General features: G+C 43.2%; 1 long non-coding RNA gene across 1 annotated transcript in view; it reads right to left on the bottom strand.

Annotated features, from left to right (window-relative positions):
• The window catches only part of LOC117801855, a 30477-nt gene that overhangs the window by 2932 nt on the left and 4419 nt on the right, over positions 1 to 23126 (bottom strand). Inside the window, exons 2-4 of the long non-coding RNA XR_004624612.1 lie at positions 18776 to 18955; positions 13338 to 13502; positions 3024 to 3089 (exon numbers count right to left, since the gene is read on the bottom strand). This is a non-coding gene — a long non-coding RNA (uncharacterized LOC117801855). The remainder of the gene's footprint in view (positions 1 to 3023; positions 3090 to 13337; positions 13503 to 18775; positions 18956 to 23126) is intronic.

Raw genomic sequence — 23126 nt, 5'->3', positions numbered from 1 at the left:
AGAGAGAGAGAGAGAGAGAGAGAGAGAACCTTCCACCCAAAGCAGAAGAATACACATTCTTCTCAAACGCTCATAGCACATTCTCCAGGATAGATCACAGGATCACAAGTTAGGTCACAAAACAAGACTTGGTACATTTAAGAAGGTAAAAATCATCCCAAGTATCCTTTCACACAGTATGAGATGTGATGAAATTAGAAATGAATTAACAGCAATAAAATTCACAAATACGTGGAAACTAGTCACCACACTCTTGAACAACCATTGGTTCAAAGAAGAAATAAAAAAGGGATTTTCTAAATATCTCAAGACAAATGAAAATAAAAATACAACCTAACGAAACTCATGGGATGCAGCAGAAGCAGTGCTAAGAGGGAATTTTAGAGCAATAAACACTAACGCTAAAAAAGAAGAAAGATCTCCAAAAAATGATCTAACTTTACACCTCAAGAAACTATAAAAAGAACAAACTAAGCCCAAAGTTATCAAAAGAAAGGAAATAATACTAAAGATTAGAGGAGAAATAAATGAGTACAGAGTAGAGAAATAGTAAAAAAAAAAATAAAGTAAAATAAAAATCAAAAAGTAAAATCAACAAACGCTTGGCTAGATTTAAAAAAAAAAAAAAGACTCAAACAAAGCCAGAAAGAATAAACATTGTAATGAGGCTTTAAAAATAAAAAGGATTACTTTTATGTACAATTATATACCAACAAATCAGATAATCTAGAAATGGGCAATGTCATTCTTTACAGAAATTGAAAAAACATTCCTAAAATTCAAATGGAACCACAAAAGACCCAGAATAACCAAAGCAATCTTGAATAAGAAGAAAAAAGCTGAAGGAATAATACTGCCTGATTTCAAAATGTACTACAAAGCTATAATAATCAAAAAAATACTGTACTGGAATAAAAACAGTCATATAGATCAATGGAATAGAACAGAGAGCCCAGGGGCGCCTGGGTGGCACAGCGGTGAAGCGTCTGCCTTCGGCTCAGGGCGTGATCCCGGCGTTGTGGGATCGAGCCCCACGTCAGGCTCCTCCGCTATGAGCCTGCTTCTTCCTCTCCCACTCCCCCTGCTTGTGTTCCCTCTCTCGCTGGCTGTCTCTATCTCTGTCGCATAAATAAATAAAATCTTTAAAAAAAAAAAAAAAAAGAACAGAGAGCCCAGAAACCGATCTAAACATTTATAGTCAACTGATCTTCTACAAGGATGCCAAGAACAGACATGGGGATAGTCTCTTCAATAAACTGTGTCAGGAAAACTGGATATCCATGTACAGAAGAATGAAATTGAACCCTTATCGCACACCATATACAAAAATCAACTTAAGGGATGCCTGGGTGGCTCAGTCAGGTAAGCATCTGCCTTCGGCTCAGGTCATGATCCCAGGGTCCTGGGAGAGTCCTGCATTAGGCTCCTTGCTCACCAGGGAACCTGCTTCTCCCTCTGCCTGCTGCTTCCCCTGCTTGTGCTCTTTCTCTGTGTCAAATAAATAAATGAAATCATTTTAAAAATCAACTTAAAATCAATGAAAGACTTAAATGTAACACCTGAAACTGTAAAACTACTAGAAGAAAACAGAGGGGGACAGCTTCTTGACATTGGTCTGGGAAATTGCTTTTTTTGGATATGACCCCAAAAGCACAGGAAACAAAACCAAAAATAGACAAGTGGGATTGCATTAAATTGAAAATCTCCTGTACAACAAAACAATCAGCACAGTGAAGAGACAAACTAAAGGATAGGAGAAAATATTTGCAAACCAGTGAGGAGTTAACATCTAAAAAATATAAGGAGCTCAACTCAATAGCAAAACAAACAAAAAACAGTAGGCAAAGGATCTGACTAGACGCTTCTCAAAAAAACATACAAATGGCCAACAAGTATATGGAAAGATGTTCAACATCACTAATCAACAGAGAAATGCAAATCAAAACCAAAATGAGATATCATCTCACGTGGCTAATCGTGACAAAAGATCAAGGGTTGGCAAGGATGTGGAGAAAAGAGAACTTCTGTACACTGTTGGGAATGTAAACTGGTAGAGCCATAATGGAAAATGGCATAGCGGTGCCTCAAAAAATTGAAAATAAAACTACCATTCGATGCAGTAACCCCACCTTAGTATCTCAAAGACCTAGCTGCCCTGCTATGTTTAGTGCAGCATTATTTTCAATAGGCAAGATAGTGAAACAACTTAAGTGTCTGTCAATGGATGAATGAAGAGACTATTATAGACACACACTAAAATATAACTCTGCCTTTAAAAAGAAGGAAATCCCGCCGTTTGCAACAATATGGATGAACCTAGAGGACATTAGCTAAGTGAAATAAGCCAGACGTAGAAATACAAATACTGCATGATCTCATTTTTTTTTTGAGAGAGTGGGGGGGGAGGGGTAGAGGAAGAGGGAGAGAAAGAATTCCAAGCAGGCTCAACCCTGTTGTGGAGCTCAGTCTCACAACTCTGAGATCATGATCTGAGCCAAAATCAGGAGTCGGACACACTCAACTGACTGAGCCACCCAGGCATCGCGGCATGATCTTACTTGTATGTGGAATCTAACAATGTCAAACTCGCAGAAGCAGAGAGTAAGAAGATAGTTACCAAAGACTGAGGGATGGGGAAAAGGCAAGATGCTGGTCAAAGGGTGGTAACAAGTTTCCGTTATGCAGGATGAATAAGTTCCGGAGATACAGTCAATAATACTGAATTGTATACTTAAAATGTGCTAAGAGAGTAAATCTTGAATGTTCTCATCACACACACGAAAAGGTAAGTATGAGAGGTGATGCGTATGTTAATTAGCTTGATTCTGGTCATCATTTTACAATATACACGTGTCAAAACATCATAAACGTATTTTTGCATATGGTAGCGAAGAAAAATTCTAAGATATACTGTTTATAGATAAAAATACTGGCAAATAATTGTTTCTTTGAGACTACAAAGATGTCCATAAACTATCATTTTCACATTAACAAATTGCTATATAAAACTAATCGAATCTGACCTTTTTCCTCTGCTTCAGAGCTCTCCGACCTTCGTCAGTTCATGGTTGTCGCCAGGGGCTCCGTGCCTGAGGATACACATGTTCAATTTACCAATTTGAGATTCTCTCTAATTCCCACTCTCACCCCCACAGATCTGTCCAATCATTTCTGTAGCTAAGTCCTAACCATCACATAAATAGCTTTCTCTTTCAAGCAATCTGACTGGCTGCAGGTTGAATCCATCTACACATCCCTAGTTTCCCTTAATTTCTTTCTTTCATTCATTCATTCATTCATTCATTCATTCATTCATTCATTCATTCGTTTTAAGCTCTATGATCAACGTGGGTCTTGAACTCATGATCTCCAGATCAAGAGTCACATCCTTGTGACTGAGCCAGCCAAATGCCCCTTCCTCAGTTTTAATTATTAATTTGAAATGGTCTTCCAAGATAGACTGTGATATCTTGGGTAAGTGCTTCATCCATTTTATTTGCTTCTGTTCTCCCCAACCATAACACCACCTGTTCATTGAGGACACACAGAGAATATTTTAAACTATCATCTGCTGTAATAGTGTGTGGATATTAATGTTGCCCTCACCACAAGAGGGAGCACCACTGCCTTTCCATTTCTGGAAAATGATTTAAGCAGTTTCCTGGAGGACTTTTTATATAGGAAAGTACAGTTAATAGAAGTAAAAGTAACACTGTTTAACTTAATTTCATCTACACGATTTAATTTTTTGTAAGTAACTTTTTAAAAATTTTATCTATTTATTTGAGAGAGAGAGCATGAGTGGGGTGAGGGGCAGACGGAGAAGCAGACTCAGCAGGAGCCTGATGCGGTGCTTGAACAGGACTCCGGGATCATGACCTGAGCCAAAGGCAGACGCTTCACGGACTGAGCCACCCAGGTGCCCCTGTAAGTTCTTAAGAAAGCAATAAACCCTGTGAACCTTGATTTTCCTGATTGTGAAAAGTGTGATGAAAAAATCCACACTTGGAAAGCAGTAGGAGTAATTGAGATGGGAGGTAGGATACCCTTGAAGGAGTTCACATTGAGGAGAGATCTGATGTAATTGATTAGGACAAGAAAAGCAGAGGAGGCTGGGAAGATGGCAGAATAGGGTGCACCTGGAATGTCTCCCTACTTAGACAACAATTACACTGGTAAAATCTGTCTGATATAAGCATTTGAACTCCATAGTCTATTGAAGGCTTGCAAATTCCAGAGGATGGCTTGAAAAGTAAACTGAGGTAAACTACAGTCAATCACAGCTCTTAGCACAGTAGCAGGGACACATTCCTCACCCCTAGCCTGGTAGCAGTAATCTGTGTGCATGTTCCTGGAGCAGCTTGCACACAGCTTGTGGGAGAAAGGGTGGGCAAAAAGGACCTTGTTCCCCAAATATCAGGGATCTATGCTCTGATGGTTGATTACTGCTTCTGATCACAGAGGTACAGACAAAGAGGCTGTGGCCACTGTTGTTGCAATTCCCTGCATTGTTGTAAGCCCTTCCCTCTACAAGAGAAATCATTTCCAAGGTATTTGAAGGGTTAGTGCCCTTTTGTCCTCCTTCATTTGTTTATCCGTCTTTTGGGAGCCAGACTAGAATATTAAAAATCAACTATATATACCCGGAAAATTAGAAAGTCACCTGTGCATGCCCAAGGAAAGACACACACTCAGCAAAGAACCTAAATTTACATGTCATGCTGATCCTTGGCACAGAGACAGTCTACAACAATAAAATAACAAAAAATTAATTTTTTAAATTAAGTAAGTGCTATACCCAATATGGGGCTTGAACTTACAACCCTGAGATCAAGAGTCACACACTCTACTGAGTGAGCCAGCCAAGCACCCCTAAAATAACAACAAAAAAATTTTATAAAGCAAACCCTGGAGAAGGGGAAGAATCTGATTTTCAGAGTTACAACATTTTTAGATTCAGTCATCCAGATTTCAACAAAGACATCACAAGGCATACAAATGAGAAAACACAGCCATTTCAAAGGAAAAAATAAACCAACAAAAACTGCCCCTGAAAAGAAACCTGATGGCAGATCTCTAGACAAAGACTTTAAAACAATCATTTTAGGGTTGCTCAGAGAACTAAAGGAAGATGTGGGAAAAGAAAAAAATGTGTTAACTAAATGGATATGTCAATAAGAAATAGAAAACAAAATTGGGGCACCTGGGAAGCACAGTCAGTTAATCATCTAACTCTTGGTATTGGCTCAGCTCATGATCTCAGGATCATGAGATCGAGCCCTATGTTGGGCTCTGTGCTCAATGTGGAGTCTGCTTGAGACTCTTTCCCCCTCTCCCATTGTCCCTCCCTTCTGCTTTCTCCCACTCTCTCTCTAAAAATAAATTAATTAAATAAATTTTAAAAGTTAAAAAAAGAAATACAAAACATAAAAGAAGTCTGGTAACAATTTTTATTTGTCAATTATATGTCAATAAAGATGAAAAAAATTTAAAAAATAAACCTATTCGAGGGGAATATTCTGGAGTTGAAAAGTACAATAACTGAAATGAAATTTTCACTAGAGGAATTCAAAGGCACATTTGAGCAGACAGAAGAAAGAATCAGCAAACTTGGAGATAGGAAAATGGAAATTATTGAGTCTGAGAGACAGAAAGATTGAAAAAAGTGAATGGAGCCTAAGGGACACAATTGAATGGACCAACATACACATTATTGGAGTCCTGGAAAAAGAGAGAGAAAGGGGGAAGAAAGAGTATTTGAAGAAATAATGGCTGATAACTTCCCAAATTTGATGAAAGACACAAATATAAAAAACATACAAGAAGCTGAATTGACTCCAAGTAAGATGAACTCAAAGAGACTCACACCATGACACATTATAATCAAACTGTCAAAGCCAAAGGCATAAAGAATTTTGAAAGCAGCAAGAGAAAAGTGAATCTTGGGATCCTCAAAAAAAATTATTAGGAGATTTCTCATCAGAAACTTTGGAGGCCTGGGGCGCCTGGGTAGCGCAGTCGTTAAGCGTCTGCCTTCAGCTCAGGGCATGATCCTGGGGTCCTGGGATCGAGCCCCACATCAGGCTCCTCCGCTGGCAACCTGCTTCTCCCTCTCCCACTCCCCTGCTGTGTTCCCTCTCTCGCTGGCTGTCTCTCTGTCGAATGAATAAATAAATTCTTTTAAAAAATTTTAAAAAAAGAAACTTTGGAGGCCAGAAGACAGTGGGATGATATATTCAAAATGATAAAACAAAACAAAACTATGAATCAAGAGTCCTATACTCAGCAAAACTATCCTTCAAAAGCAAGTGAGAAAAAAGTTGCAAGGCATATACAAAACAGATAGCAAAATGACAGAAGTCCCTCCTTATCAGTACTTATTTTACGTGTAAATGGGTTAAATGCTCTAACCAAAAGGCAGAGATTGGACTTTGAATTTTTTTAAGTACGCTCCATGCTCAGCATGAAGTCCATGCAGGGCTTGAACTCTTGACTCTCATAATAACACCTGAGCTGAGATCAAGAGTCAGATGCTTAACGAACTGAGCCACCCAGGCACCCCTGGACTTTGAATTTTTACACATTAGGTTTCCGCCTCTTTTTATGAATTATAATATGAATTGGGTACTGAAAACCATGGGGAAAATAAGGAGACAAAACATCCAATGGCCATTAATTAAAACAATATCTTTAATACACTTATAATAGTAATAGCATTTTCTACCAGGTCAGATGGACATGTTTGGAAGATAAGAGAACGAGATGACTAAATATAATGAATGAATAAATGATCCCGTTTCCTTAGAAAATTACATACACACACGCACACACAGAGTCTAATATCAGAGGACACTGTACTATCCCCAAAGGATATAACACCATGCTATAAGGTGTTCTTCTCCTCACTCCTCACATTAACTGCTCCATAAACTGTCATGCTTACTTTTTCCCAGAGATATGTTTAGAGAAAGGGCAGTATATCCAGCTAAGTGGAAGGGGGTATTTATTTATGGCTTTTGTACATTTTTTAAAGATTACAGCTATTAAATAGTTGATTATTGTATTGATTTAAATATTTATGAAAGCTTTCAGAAAAATAAGCTACCATATTACCATAATATGGAAAAAAGTCACGAATAATTATTCTTGTGAAAAATTATAAAATAAATCCAGAAAACCTATAGGTAGAGAACCTTAGGAAAGCTCTGAGAGACCACATTTTGGTGAATAATTTGGGGACTGAAACACACACATCATCACGTGCTCTTGCATTAGGATATATCCTTTTGATCTTCCTTTAAAACAAATAAACAAACGTCTTTCCTACCACTCGGTCAAAAAATATTATCCTGCATCTGCTGATAACTTTATATTTTTATATTTTTACTTTTCACCATTTCAATGTGAGTTAATTTTACTGTACGATGTGAGGTAGGGGGTCTCAGTTCATCTTTCTCCAGGTTGATATGTAACTGTCCCAGCACCATGTCGAGTAGACATTCCCCACTGAATTGTCTTAGGCAATTAAAAAAAATAGGTTAACCAGGGCACCTGGGTGGCTCAGTCAGTTAAGCATCTGACTCTTGACTTTGGCTCAGGTCATGATCTCACAGTTGTGAGATCGAGCCCCACGTCAGGTTATGCACTGGGCATGGAGCCTGCTTAAGATTCTCTCCTCCTACCCCCCTTCCTCCCTAAAAATAAAAATAAATAAAAATAAAATAAAGTAAATGAATAAATAAACAAATTAGCCAAAAATGTAGGGAATTGTTCCTGGATGCTCAATTCTTTCCCACTGATCCATATCAAATCTCATGCCAGTCCCACACTGTCTTGGCTACTGTAGGCTTGTAGTATGTTTTGAAATGTCCTACAGTTAACTTCTTCCTGTTCTAGACCCCGTTTATCTCTGAAACCCAGTCACTCTCCTCACCCAAACTACCCCACCCAACTGGAATCCTGCACTTCCATCCTACGTAGTTCCTCCCACTCTTGTCTCCTACTCCCCTATACCTCAGGATTTTGCCATTTCTCCTCTGGCTCTCTAGTCTTCCTCTCGCTGGAAACCAACTCTCTGCTTCAACATTATACCTCCTCACTCTCATTCCCATGACCCCCTTTCCTGCTCAGGCTATCTGGTCTCCTCTTTCTGAGCTGGTTCCCCTTCCTTGGGCAGAACTCTGCCATGGGTTTGGCTCTGTCTAGGTCCGTGGGGGTGCATTTCATGTCTTCAGAATGTCCACCTGGGATGGGCATGGCAAGCACTAGCCCCAGGTGCACGGGACTCACCAACGTTTCTGGGCCCTTTGCCTCAACTCCTACTTCCTTCTCTTGTCTCTCACAGCGTATCCCGGAGCCAACATGGGGGTAGCCCTGAGGGTTTACGAGAGGGGACCTTTTACCGAGGAAAATGAAAGGGGCTAGAAACATCAGATGAGTGTTCTTCTTAGAAAAGACAGCACGCATGTGAATTTTTACTGAGTTGAACAATTCATTTGTAACACAAACTCAGGAGATTGTATCCTTCAGGGAGAGTGTGAGACCATGTTGCCTATGAAACGACTATCTCTCAGCTTTGACCCCATCCTTTATGCTTTCTCATATGTTGCTGGAACGGGGCCTCGGCAAACCATGTTTCTGCTTTGCAGAGTTTCCCGGTTAGGCACCACCAGCAGAAGGTGGCAGAGACAGACAGAAAGGCTGTAGGCAGGAGAAGGGACTCACTTCTTCCTGTTTCCTGTCACACCAGCTACCTCGCTCTGCAGAGGCAGCTCCTCCTGGCATCAGCTGGGGACCCCACTCTGCCCCCTTCCCATCACCTGCAGAAGCAGCCTCATGGACACTCCTTGGGGAAGCTAGCACAAGTCAAGCTGCACTGCTTTCTCAGGAGTCTGGGTTTGAGCCCCCCAGGACCCATCTTCCAAGTTTATAATACTTAATCTCTCATCTTCTTCCATTCGATTCCCCCGGTCCCAGAGAGAAGCAAAGTCTCCCTAGAGTTACTACCTCCTCTCTACCTTTGAGTTTTCTTTCTGTTTTTCAGTTCCTCAATAACGGATCAGTAATTTTTATATTCAATTCTCCTCATTAATCTAACTTCTGAGTGGACCATGGATGATATAAAGACCATCCTCCAATTCCCTAAAGTTTATGCCTTTCTTACCAGCCCCAGGTGCCAAGGGAGCTTGAGCTCAGAGACAGACCCCACCTCTACCAAGGCGATCTCATGACAGGGGGCTTTGATCTCTTGTGTTGGCCAAGCCTGCCTCTTGGAAACTTCTTCCCTCTCTACTGTGGCCTCTGCCTGTCCTGAATCTGCTACTATGCCTCTCTTCCCTTTGGACTGCATCAGTAGCTCGTGTTCCGATTTGGGGAGCCTGGCCCTTGAACTGGAGGAACAGAGCAGACCAATTCACTAATGCGTGTGTAAGATTGTCCTAACTTCTTTGGCAGGTACCTGAAGGACTGGTGCAAGGTGCTCCTGTCTCATTAACCTCGCTCAGATCTCAAGTGGGAAAGGCAACAGGCACTGCTCATAAAAGCTGCATGGCATTTTAAAGACCCACAAATGCCAGGGGCAAGAGATTAGGGGGTTAAGACATATAGTAGACCACGTAAATTCTGGAGGAGAAGCTGGAGAGTTTCTTTGAGATTTTAGGTCATCTAAAAGCAGCTATGCCGCAAGTGATATCAGGGACAATGGTGGAACTGGGTAGCACTGGGAATCATTTTTTTCCCACCTTGACAATTATACTGCCACAAATTGTCTGAAGTTAACTATTTTGAAACTATGGAGTCTATTTGAACTTGCACTTCCAGTTCCAGGTTTTTTTTAACTTTCTGGGCTTTGAACTTGTGGCTGGTAAATTGCAGTTTATTTCAGCCTTTAGCGCAGGAGTGGAGTGACTACCTATTATCCACCACCCACTCCATGGCAGACAGCTTTGGAGAAAGTGGCCTGTATTCCAGGTGTGTCCTGCTCGAACCGAGGTAGGACGAAAAGAATTAGTCTTCCAGTTATCTGGGTTCTATGTTCTGATTGCTGCTTACGACTTTTGATCACTGAGGTTTGCAGACACCAAGGCTGGCTGCCATTGTTTCAACCCCACCAGCTAAAGTGGCTCCCAGGAGATTGTTTTAAAGACTTTACTTAATTACTTGAGAGAGAGAGAGAGAGTGCACATGAGCGCGTGCCCACATGCACACACAAGAAAGCACGAGCAGCAGAGGGAAAGGGAGAAGCAGACGCCCCCCCTAAGCAGGGAGCCAGATGCAGGGCTCAATCCCAGAACCCCGGTATCATGACCACAGCCAAAGGCAGATGCTTAACCTACTGAGCCACCCATGCGCCCCAGCTTCCAGGAAATTTTAAGGAATATTATCTGTTTGGGATCATCCCCCGCCCCTTTCTCCTTTTGGGAGCCAGACATTAAGGATGATGACACCCACAAACAACCAGATATATGGGTGAATTTAGAAAGCCACTGCACATGCCCAAGGAAAAAACAGGTTCAGAAAAGACCTCTGAAGCCCGTAAGCCTCCACTCCAGGCTGAACTACATAACAGAGACCCCTACAGCAATTAAAAAAAGAAAAAGAAAAACCCTGGAGAAGAGGTGAGAATTAAACTTCCAGAGTTATCATATTATAAGGTTCAATGATCAGTTTCAATAAGATACAACAAGGCAGACAAAGAAACAGGAAGGTAGGGGCGCCTGGGTGGCTCAGTCGTTAAACATCTGCCTTAGGCTCAGGTCATGATCCCAGCATTCTGGAATCAAGCCCCGCATCCGGCTCCCTACTCAGCGGGAAGCCTGCTTCTCCCTCTCCCACTCCCCCCTTGCTTGTGTTCCCTCTCTCGCTGGCTGTCTCTCTGTCAAATAAATAAATAAAATATTAAAAAGAAAAAAAAAGAAAAAGAAAAGAAACAGTAAGGTATGATCCATTCATAGAAATCAGATGAACAAAAAGCAGCCCTGAGGAAACTCAGATGCTGTACATACTAGGAAAAAAAAAAAAAACCCAACAACTATTAACTATCTTAAATATGCCCACAGAGTGAAAGGAAAACATGGGCAAAGACGGGAAAATGATGTATAAATAAAATGAGAACATCAATAAAGATAGAAATTATAAAAAGGAATCAAAGGGAGGGACGCCTGGGTGGATCAGTTGGTTAAGCATCTGCCTTTGGCTCAGGTCATGATCCCAAAGTCCTGGATTGAGCTCTGCATTGGGCTCCTTAGTGGGGAGCCTGCTTCTCCCTCTGCCTGCCACTCCCCCGGCTTGTGCTCACTCTCTCTCTCTCTCTCTGACAAATAAATAAATAAATAAAATCTTTAAAAAAAAGGAACCAAAGAAAAATTATGAAACTAAAAATTACAATAACTGAGGGGCGCCTGGGTGGCATAGCGGTTAAGCGTCTGCCTTCGGCTCAGGGCGTGATCCTGGCGTTATGGGATCGAGCCCCACATCAGGCTCCTCCGCTAGGAGCCTGCTTCTTCCTCTCCCACACCCCTGCTTGTGTTCCCTCTCTCGCTGGCTGTCTCTATCTCTGTCAAATAAATAAATAAAATCTTTAAAAAAAAATAAAAATAAAAATTACAATAACTGAAATAAAAAAAATCTACTTCATGGGTTTATAGATGNCCTCTCTCGCTGGCTGTCTCTATCTCTGTTGAATAAATAAATAAAATCTTTAAAAAAAATAAAAATAAAAATTACAATAACTGAAATAAAAAAAATCTACTTCATGGGTTTATAGATGTAAGCAGGAAGAAGAAAGAATTGGCAAACTTGAAAAATGGACAGTTGAAGTAGGTATGAGAAGCATACCTCCTTACCAGCAGATTTTTCATCAGAAATCTTGGAAGCCATAAGGTAGTGGTTGATATATTAAAAGTGCTGGGGAAAATCTTTTTTAAACAGACTGTCAACTGAGAATTCTATATCCAGTAAAGCTGTCCTTCAAAAAAAAAAATGAGGTAAAAATTAAGATATGCTCAGATAAACAAAAGCTGATAAGATTCATTACCACTAGACGTGCCCCACAAGGAATGCTGAGGAAGTCCTCTGGATTGAAATGAAAGGACATCAGACAATACCTTGAGCTGTACGAAGAAATAAAGGTCCAGCAAAGGTGTCTACATGGGCAAATATGGAAGCCAGCTTTATTGTAGTTACAGTTTAACTCTACTCGATTTTTAAAAACAAAATTAATTTTAAAACAATTATAGATCTATGATTGGACACAATTTATAAAGATGTAATTTGTGACATCAACAATGCACAGGGTCAGGGCATCTGGCTGGCTCAGTAGGTGCAGCGTGTGACTCTTGGTCTCAGGGTTGTTGAGTTCAAGCCCCATGCTGGGTGTAGAGATTACATACATACATACATACATACAGCCTAAGGTTATGGACCTGTAGAGAAGCAGAGTATTTGGGGGCGCCTGGGTGGCACAGTCGTTAAGTGTCTGCCTTTGGCTCAGGGCGTGATCCCGGCGTTATGGGATCAAGCCCCACATCAGGCTCCTCCTCTGGGAGCCTGCTTCTTCCTCTCCCACTCCCCCTGCTTGTGTTCCCTCTCTCGCTGGCTGTCTATCGTTGTCAAATAAATAAAATCTTTAAAAAAAAAAAAGTAGACTATTTGTGTGTTATTGAATTCAAGCTGGTATTAATTCAAGTCAGATTTTTATAAGTTAGAATGTCAAATGTAACCCTAAAGAAAATATCTACAGGAAAAATACATAAAAGGAAATGAGAAAGGATGTCTCACTACAAAAAAATCGATTAACACAAAAGAAAGCAGTAACGGAAGAAAGGAAGAACAAAAAAGCTCTAAAACACAGAACACAAATGGTACAATGGTAGAAATAAGTCCTTCCTTATCAGCAATTACTTGATAAGGAGATGGATTAAGCTCTCTAATCAGAAGGCAGAGATAGTGAGAATGGTCTTTTAAAAATGCTGGGCTGGCAGGTGGGTTGTTATCGGCACAAGAGTGCTGGCTCCCAGCCAAGGCCCGCCCATTCTCTGCTCAGCCCCGCCCTCCCCACCTGAGCCTCGCTTCACCAGGCTCAGTCCCACCCCTCCGCCACAGTTCTGGGACCCGCGCTGCCACATGCACTGGGGCCTGGAAACGCTGCTGCCGCACTTGGAGCACCAGTGCGCCATAGGGGAGGACTCAGGATTGAACTTGGGAATGGGAAGAGCAGAAGTGGGAAGGAGACAAGGCAGAGGCAAAGAGAGAAGGGAGAGGGGAAACCCCACTTTGTTCCCACTCAGCCCAGGCCATCCACTGCCCGCAGGACTTGCTCTCCCTTCACCATCACCTACCTGCAGGAGACCACACTGGCGGCCAACCAGCTCCAGGTGGCGTCTCCAGGCTCCAGGGGAGGAGGAGCACAGGCGGAGGTCCCGATGTGGAGGAGGGTGAAGTTCAGGAGGTGGTGTCCATGAATTGGTGGAGGAGCTTGAGCCGCTGGAGGTGTAGCTCTGAACCTAAAAAGCAGAGTTTGAGGGATATCAGGTGTGTCTAAGTTCCAAAAGTGGTTCTTGTATCTCTTGAGGAGACTTCTAGACACGGAAAAAGGTCTTGAAGCTCTGGGGAGGTATTTAGTGCCTCCTTGGTGGGGATTGGAGGGTCTGACTTCATCAAAATTATAAAAATATTTGCTCTTCAAAAGACCCAGGAAGACATGAAAAGAATCTGCAGACTGGGAGAAAATATTTGCAAAACGCGTATCTGACAAAGGACTTTTATCTAGAACATACAAAGAACTCTCAAAACTCAACAGTTAAAAAAATCTAGTTAGGAGATGCCTGGGTAGCCCAGTTGGTTAAGCATCTCCCTTCAGCCCAGGTCATGATCCCAGGATTCTGGGATGGAGCCCCACATTGGGTTCNTCAGGCTCCTCTGCTGTGAGCCTGCTTCTTCCTCTCCCACTCCCCCTACTTGTGTTCCGTCTCTCGCTAGCTGTCTCTATCTCTGTCAAATAAATAAATAAAATCTTTAAAAAAAAAAAAAAAGCATCTCCCTTCAGCCCAGGTCATGATCCCAGGATTCTGGGATGGAGCCCCACATTGGGTTGTTTGCTCAGCAGGGAGTCTACTTCTCCTTCTGACCCTCCCCCCTCTTGTGCTCTCATTCTCTCTCTCAAATAAGTAAATAAAAATCTTTAAAAAAAAATCCTGTTAGAATATGGGCAAAATAGGGGCACCTGGGTGGCTCAGTGAGTTAAGTGTCTGCATTTGGCTCAGGTCATGATCCCGGAGTCCCAGAATCGAGTCCCACATTGGGCTCCCTGCTGAACGGGGAGCCTGCTTCTCCCTCTGACCCTCCCCTCTCTTGTGCTCTCATTCTCTCTCTCTCAAATAAGTAAATAAAAATCTTTTTAAAAAATCCAGTTAGAATATGGGCAAAATAGGGGCACCTGTGTGGCTCAGTCTGTTGAGCACCTGACTCTTGATCTCAGCTCAGGTCTTGAACTCGGAGTCATGAGTTCAGCCCACATTGGGCTCCACACTGAGCCTAGAGCCTATGTGAACAAAACAAACAACAAACAAAAAATGGGCAAGATACATGAACAGACACTTCACTGAAAAGGATATAAAGATGGTAAATCAGCACATGAAAAAATGTTCAATATCATTAGCCATTAAGGAAATGCAGGTTCAAAGAAGATATTAGTATGCACCTATCAAAACAGCTAAAATAATAAATAGCAATAATACCAAATGCTGGTGAGGATGCCCAGAAACTTAATCCCTCATACTTTGGTGGTGGGAATGTAAAACGATACAGCCCCTTTGGAAAACAGTATGGTGGTTTCTTACAAAACTAAACATGTTCTTACCATAAGACCCAACAATTACACTCTTAGGCGTTTATCTTTAAAAATAGGGGTGCCTGGCTAGCCCAGTGGGAGAGGCACGTGACTCTTGATCTCAGAGTTGTGAGTTCAAGCCCCACATGGGGTGTAGAGATTACTTAATTTTTTTAATTAAAAAAATAAAAAATTAAGTTCACATAAATATCTATACATAAATGTTCATAGCAGCTTTATTCATAATATCCAAAAACTAGGAACAACTCAAATATTGTTTGGTGCGTGAGTAGTTACACGAACTGTGGTACATTGAAACCATGAAATACTAGTCAGCAATAAAAAGGAACTAGCTATTGATCCATGTCACAACTTGGATGAATCTCAAAGGAATTGTTTTGAGTGGGGGAGGGGAGCTCCAATCTCAAAGATTACATACTTTATCATTCCAGTTATATAACATTCCTCTTTGTAGCAGCTTTACTGAGAAGCAAATTCATATACCATACAATTCACTCATTGAAAGTGGACAATTCAGTGGCTTTTGGTACAGAGAATTGTGCACCCATTACCGCAGTTTTAGTACATGTTCATTACCCCTACAAAAAACCAAACCAAAACAAAACAAAACAAAACCACACCCCTTAGCTATCCAACAGCTCCAGGCACCACTAATACACTTTCTGTCTCAGTAAATTTGCCCCCCGGACATTACATACAAATGGAATCTTACAGTATGTGGTCCTTGGTAACTGGCCTTTTCACTTAGCATAGTATCTTCAAGGTTTATCCATGTTGTAGCATTTATCAGTACTTATTTCTTTACACGGCTGAACCATACTTCATTGTATGGCTATGCTAGAACATCCTTGAAATGGCAAAATGATAGGCAGGGAGAACTGATGAATGGTTTACAAGTTGAAGGTGACTGCAGCCGTAAAAGGGTAGCACAATGGATCCCTGTGATGGGATTATTATACTCGTCTGTGGTATAGTCACACAAATGTAGTCCTGTAAAACTGTAAGGAATCACACGTGCACACACACACATACACACACTCACACAGTCGAGTGCATGTAAATCTGGAGAAATCTGAATAAGGTCAGTTTGTATCAGTTTCCTGGGTAGGATATTGTACCCGAGTTATGCTACATGTTACTATTAGGGGGAAATGGGTGAAGAATATACTGGCTCTCTCTGTGTGATTTCCTACAACCACATGAGAATCTACAATAATAGGAAAATAAAAAGTGGTTGGTTTTTTAAATGGAGTCACTCAAGTCTGACCCACACTCAAGCAGAGGGGAATTAGGCTCCATTATTTGAAGCAAGGGTGTTTTGGCCTGAGTGCTTGTGTCCCCCCTNTGGTTGGTTTTTTAAATGGAGTCACTCAAGTCTGACCCACACTCAAGCAGAGGGGAATTAGGCTCCATTATTCGAAGCAAGGGTGTTATGGACTGAGTGCTTGTGCCCCCCCCCANCTGTGATGGGATTATTATACTCGTCTGTGGTATAGTCACACAAATGTAGTCCTGTAAAACTGTAAGGAATCACACGTGCACACACACACATACACACACTCACACAGTCGAGTGCATGTAAATCTGGAGAAATCTGAATAAGGTCAGTTTGTATCAGTTTCCTGGGTAGGATATTGTACCCGAGTTATGCTACATGTTACTATTAGGGGGAAATGGGTGAAGAATATACTGGCTCTCTCTGTGTGATTTCCTACAACCACATGAGAATCTACAATAATAGGAAAATAAAAAGTGGTTGGTTTTTTAAATGGAGTCACTCAAGTCTGACCCACACTCAAGCAGAGGGGAATTAGGCTCCATTATTTGAAGCAAGGGTGTTTTGGCCTGAGTGCTTGTGTCCCCCCTAATGCATATGTTGAAGCCCTAACCCCCAGTGTGATGGTATTTGGGGGTGGGACCTTTGGGAGGCGATTAGGTTTGATTGAGGTCATGAGGGTGGGGCCCTCTTGATGAGATGTTGCCCTTCTAAGAAGAGACACCCTCTCTGTTCCCCTCCTCTTTTCCATCTCTGTCTCTGTCTCTCTCTGCCATGTGAGGACACAGCAAGATGGTGAGCGTTTGCAAGCCAGGAAGAGAGCCTCATCCAGAACTGAATTGGCTGGCACCTTGACCTTGGACTTCCTAGCCTTCAGAACTGTGAGAAATAAATGTCTGCTGTTTAGGCTGCCCAGCTTCTGGTGTTCAGGCTGAATGATTAAGACAGAGCAACAGCAAAGAAGTGAAACCCACCACACCAGAGACGTGTCACGGAGGGGACAGACTGTTGGGGTTAAGCCTGAGCTTTGGAGTTGGAAAGAATGCCGTTCATACCCAGGCTGGTGACCTTGGACAAGTCCCTTGAGTTCTCTGAACCTCAGCATGCCCTATTGTAAAACGGAGATGATAAATCCACCATGAAGCCACCTTTAAACCACGTGACATAAGACTTGGCATCGTGTAAATACAGGTAGCCGCTGTTANGACAAGTCCCTTGAGTTCTCTGAACCTCAGCATGCCCTATTGTAAAACGGAGATGATAAATCCACCATGAAGTCACCTTTAAACCACGTGACATAAGACTTGGCATCGTGTAAATACAGGTAGCTGCTGTTATTACTGTTATTATTGCTCGTGTAGTTGTTCATGCTAAAGATGTGATGCAGCAGGCAGGGCTGGGTCTCCTGCTACGTCTTATCCCAAGATGAAGGTGTGGACTTGCTCTCCAGAGCACTGGGGAGCCAGGGCAGGGAGTGGGGGGCTGAGCAGGGGAGAGACAGGAAAAGGTCCCTTGGGACTGCAGTAGATGACTAGGAATTAAAGGCTGGAACAGCCCCCCCAAGGGATGGGTGCCTGGCCGTGGGTAGTGTCCATGGGGTTGGCAGGAGTGAGAGCACTAGGTGTGAGTCTCAAAGGTGACCCCATGACCCAGGCTGAGAGGAGCAGTTAAGTGGATTGGGGGGGGGTGTATCAGGAATTCAGCTTTGACCTTGCCCTGCTCAGGCCCTTCCTTCTGCCTAGGATGCCTTTTCTTATTGTGCTTTCCTGATGCTCCCCCCCTTCCCCAAAGATGCTGCCATTGACCCCTCCTCTGAGAATCTCTCTGGCGCAGATGCAGTGTGCAATTTCCCAAGAAACCGACTATTCATCAGGTAATCCTGAAAGCATCTGGATCCCCAAGTCTCTCATACGGAGTTTCTCTGGCGCAATCCTTGGACCGATGCCTCGCAGGACTCTCCATGCCCTGCACACGGGGTCTGGAAGAAGCCTTTGCTCACCAAAACGGAAACGCTGCCTGCGGGATGCTGCTGCAGTTCGGGCTGTGGCCACGCGGGGGCAGCAGTGCACAGATCAAGGGTCTAAGAAAGGCACCTAGATGATCTGGTCCCTGCTGGGCGCCCCCTGAGCTTCTCAGCCAAAACCTCCGCCTTTTTTTTTTTTTAATGGGTAGAGGGGGAAACCCCTACGACCCAGTTTTTTTCCCACCTGCTCCACCCACCCAATGCCTGAGCCCCAAGTCCAACAGTTAGTGCAAATTATGCAAAACCTAAGTTAAATCAGTCTCTTTGCTCAGAATACTCCANAAAACCTAAGTTAAATCAGTCTCTTTGCTCAGAATACTCCATGGTGCCCACCTCACTATGGACAAAGCCCCCCTCCCAGCAGCCCCCAAAGCCTCTGACTGTCCCACACACCCGGTCTCCTGGCCCTCAACTCCTCCCACTTAACCCCTCACTCCCTCTGTTCCAGCCCACGCAGTCCTATTGGTTCCTCAAAGCAAAGAAATTCAGGACAGTGCCTGTTTGGGACAGCTTTAGTGCCTAGAAAAATGCATCATTGTGGTTAAATCAATTAAAACTATATTTTTCGAAACAGTTTCCCTTAAGCCTTTGGTTCCAACCCCAGCTATTATGTTACTTATATACATACCTGGGTAAGTGGACCATCGCTCGCCAAAGAGGCCACTGGGTACCCACTTGGATCCACTGAGAAATGTAGTGGGATGAAATCACTTAACGTTGTACATGGCATTTATAAAAGTGATATAGCTGATTCTTTAATCTTGTTAAATGCTTCCACCAAGCAAAGACTTCCGAAGTTATTACAAATCTAAAAATTAAATATAAATAAGGAGAAATATGTTCTCTTAAACATCCTGATGCTACTTCTAAACCTAGCCAAATTATCATGTAGTTTCCAACTTAAATTACCAGCCTGAAATCAATTAATCGTCTCTGGAAGGAGAAAAATCTGGTAAGTCTTGCTCCTTCCGAAGGGCGGGGGGGGGTGGGAGGAGATAGTTGAGGGGACCGGAGACGGAGGGAGGCTTCTCATTATAAACTATTGGGGACTTTCTGAATTGAAATTATGGGTGTGTGGGGGGGCTCAGCTTCAACCCTGTTTTCTTTTTTTTATAAAAGGAAAATGTATATCTGAAGCAATTACCACCGGGTGTTAACTTTTGCTTCTTCACGTGGAGGTGCAGGGGTGTTTGGGGGACTATCTTCTGTGGTTTTCTGTTTGTTTGTCAACTTTTACTTTCGGTAAAATACAAGTAACATAAAATTTACCATCTTTACCATTTTTAACTGTGCAGTTCAATGGTATTAAGTACATTTCACATGGTTGTGTAACCATCACCACCATCCACCCCCAGGACATTTTTCATTGTGCAAAACTGAAACTCTGCCCCCATTAAACCTTAACTCCTACTCCCCTCCCCCACCCCAGGCACCCACCCCTCTACTTTTTTTTTTTAAGATTTTATTTATTTATTTGACAGAGAGAACAAGCAGGGGAAGCAGCAGGCAGAGGGAGAAGCAGGTCCCCTGCAGAGCACCCACCCCTCTACTTTTAATCTCTGTGGATTTGACTGCCTTAGGAACTTCCTATGAGTGGAATCATACAGACCTTTTGTAACTGGCTTATTTCACTCAGCAAATGTCCTCAAGTTTCAGCCACGTTGTAGCAGGTGTCAGAATCTTGTCTGTGTTTTTCAAATTAAATTTAAATTAAAAATACAAAAGCACGTGGACATGATTAAAATCAATGCGATCTTTCGCATTTCGCAGAGCCTGTAATGAATGGTGAACACCTGTGGAATCCTAGCTTTCTCTCTCTCATCATTTCCACCGTCCTGAATGTGCTGGCTCCCTCTAGCCACCCAGAGGGGAATGGGGTCCTCACCTGCTGGTTTTCTGTGGGGTGGATCAGGATTTAGCTCACAGCTTCCCTTTCTCTTCCCCTGCCCCCCTCCACACTGGCTTAGATCCCCGGTAGTTCCTCTGTTGGCCATCTTTGACATTTTTCAGGAACATTCTTACCCCATTATTTCTTCTTCCACAAACTAGAGTTCCTCTAACTGTTCCGACTGGGTAATGTTAAAAGCGAGTGTTTTTAAGGCACTTGCTAGGGGCCAGGCACTCCTCGGTATTTCTACATAGATTAAGTAGTTTAATATCCACAATGACCATGTCTGATCTCAGATAAGTACCCTTACTAATCCCTTTTAGAGATGAGGAGCTGAGGCCCAGAAAGAGTAAGTCATTTGCTCCGGGTCACGGAGCTTACAAAGTGGCAAGGCCTGAGCTCCCTCTGGTTATTTTGACTTTATTTTGTTGGTTTTGAATCTCACAGGGGGTGAACAAGTTATTTCTTGAATGCTCTCGCTGAGGTTTATGAGAACTCAGGCAGTGTGCATTTAAGATCCGTCCACGTCATTGCATGCAAATTTTACAACAAAGAAAAAAGCTGTAAACGAATATTGAACTCTAGTTAATAGTAGAGGCACTGAAGGGTTGGGAGGGAAGCGTGCAGGTATCTGTGACAGATTAAAATGAGTAAAGAGTGGGGCACCTGGGTGGCTCAGTTGGTTAACTACCCAGCTCTTGATTTCTGCTCAGGTCATGATCTCAGGGTCGTGAGACTGAGCCCTGCACTGGGGCTCCATGCTGAGCATGGAGTCTGCTTGGGATTCTCTCCCTCTGCCTCTGCTCCCCCCACCCCCGCCACATGCACTCTCTCTCTTTCTTTAAAAAAAAAAAAGTAAAAAGTAAGGTGGATGAGTGGATAGGTATTAGAGCAAATACATTCAAATGTTAATCACAGTATCTAGGAGTGTGTGGGTAGTCACTGTACAATCGTACAATTCTTTTAACTTCGCTGTATCTTTGAAATATTTCAGAACAAAATATGGGGACCCCTGTCCTGAGCTTCCGCTGGAGAACTTGTCTTCTCACACCCAGACAGGCAAGAAGTCCCTCAGACTCAACACAGCCACGCTTGGATTTGCCCACTTCCCCCAAAATGGTTCCTCCCCCTGGCTCTCTTCCTCGGGGTGCTTCTCACTCACCGGGCCCCAGAACTGGGAGTTGCCAGAGATTTCTCCTTCTCGCCATTGGGTCCCAAGATTTCTCTTAGGGTGACCAGCTGTCCTCCTGTTTTACCCAAGACTGAAGGTTCCTGGGCTGCGGGACATTCTGTGCTAAAACCAGGGAAGTCCCAAGCAAAGTGAGATGAGTGGGTCTCCCAACCTATCATTTCTGCCCCTGAAACACGTTCAGTTGATCCAAATTGGCACTGCCCTAGTCTATACTAATAACACACATCACAGCGATGACAATAAACTGTGGTAACTGCTTATTTCAAGGGCTTGTTATGTGCAGGGTGCACTTCTGCGTATTCACCCAAGGCGGGTCGTTTGATCCACACAACACCCTGTAGTGAACAACTGTAATATCCTCTGGGCTGGAGACAAAGGAATAAGGCACAGAGAGGTAAAGTCACCAGCCCCCAGTCACACAGCTAAGTAACAGCAGAGGAGCAGGCTTCTGAAGCCAGGCAGATGGGCACAGAGCCCCTAGGCTCAACTACCCTTGAATATCCACCCTATAGCGCCGACTCGATCATACCAGCCCCCTGCGGGTTCCCCTCACTGTAGGTTCACCCTCAGTCAACCCAATCATCCGTCTTTTCATCAGAATGATTATTTAGGTAAATATTGTTTCCCCGATCACACACGTATCACCAGCATATAATCTTTAAAGACAAGTTCAGTAAAGAAATAAAGTAGAAAGTAATCATTTCCCATAGCAATCCTCCTCAGGGATACCACTTTGTTTTTAAAGATTTATTTATTTATTTATTTGAGAGCGAGAGAGCACAAGTGCATGCATGCAAGAGAGCAGGGGAGGGGCAGAGGGAGGAGGAGAGAAGCAGACTTTCTGCTCTGCATGGAGCCCGATGTGGGGCTCTATCTCCTGACCCTGAGATCAAGACCTGAGCCGAAATGAAGAGTCAGACGCTTCAGCGACGGAGCCACCCAGGCGCTCTGAGGATACCACTTTTACTTGGGTTCCTGTTGGGGACTCGAATTTCTTCTTGGTGTATAGCAACCAGCACTTGCAGTTCCAGATCATGATGTAGTGTGACAGCTGGATGGATAGATAGACGGATAGACAGATAGCTATAGAGATGGATAAATGGATGGATAGACAGCTAACCAGATAGATAAAAACTGATATAGATAATAGAGGATATACATACAGCTGTCTTTGTCTTGCTTTTTTCCAAACTGATCTTGTAAAAACGCAGCTCGAAACCCATCCTCCCAACCTGTCACCTCCAGATCAGGTCCACACTCCAGGGCTCCAGGTCCTTGCTCCTGTGTCCCCATTAGCCCCTTATCCCTACCTCCTGAGACCACCCACCTGCCTCCCACCTGGAGCTGTCCTCACCACGCGTGGCAGTCTGGTGCACAGCACCCTTCACTGACCTACACTTGTCAGAAGTCATGTTAACACTGTGCCCCCATCTGCCCCCATTGACTGTATATTGCTTGTCCATGCCAACCTGCTTTCATGGGAACTCCCAGTGGGGAGGTGGAGAGGGGTGCTTGACAACGTGGGTGATGGGGGTGCTGCTAATTGAGTCACAAGGTCAGGATAGTCTGAGGAGGTGGCATTTAAGCCAAGTACTCATTCACAAGAAGATGAGGGAGAGGGGCCCAGTGGTGGGGATAGCAAGTGCAAAGGCCCCGAGGTAGAAATTAGTTGCCCTTAGTGTGACTTGAGCACTGTGACACAGACATGAGAGAGATGCAGACTGTAATCAGGGGTCATTAATATGTCTCCAAGAGTTTTGTCCTGGGTGGATTATCAACAACAACAACAACAAGGTTAGAACTGAAGCAAGCTGTAAGGGAGTTGGTAGAACTCACTCGAGGGATGAAGCCAGGAGAGATGGGGGAGGGTGGACACTCAGACTGGAGGGAAGAGTGTGT

Source organism: Ailuropoda melanoleuca, chromosome 4 (genome assembly GCF_002007445.2).
Source record: "Ailuropoda melanoleuca isolate Jingjing chromosome 4, ASM200744v2, whole genome shotgun sequence".
NCBI classification, from domain to species: domain Eukaryota; kingdom Metazoa; phylum Chordata; class Mammalia; order Carnivora; family Ursidae; genus Ailuropoda; species Ailuropoda melanoleuca.
This window is presented reverse-complemented; position numbering and strand designations above follow the sequence as displayed.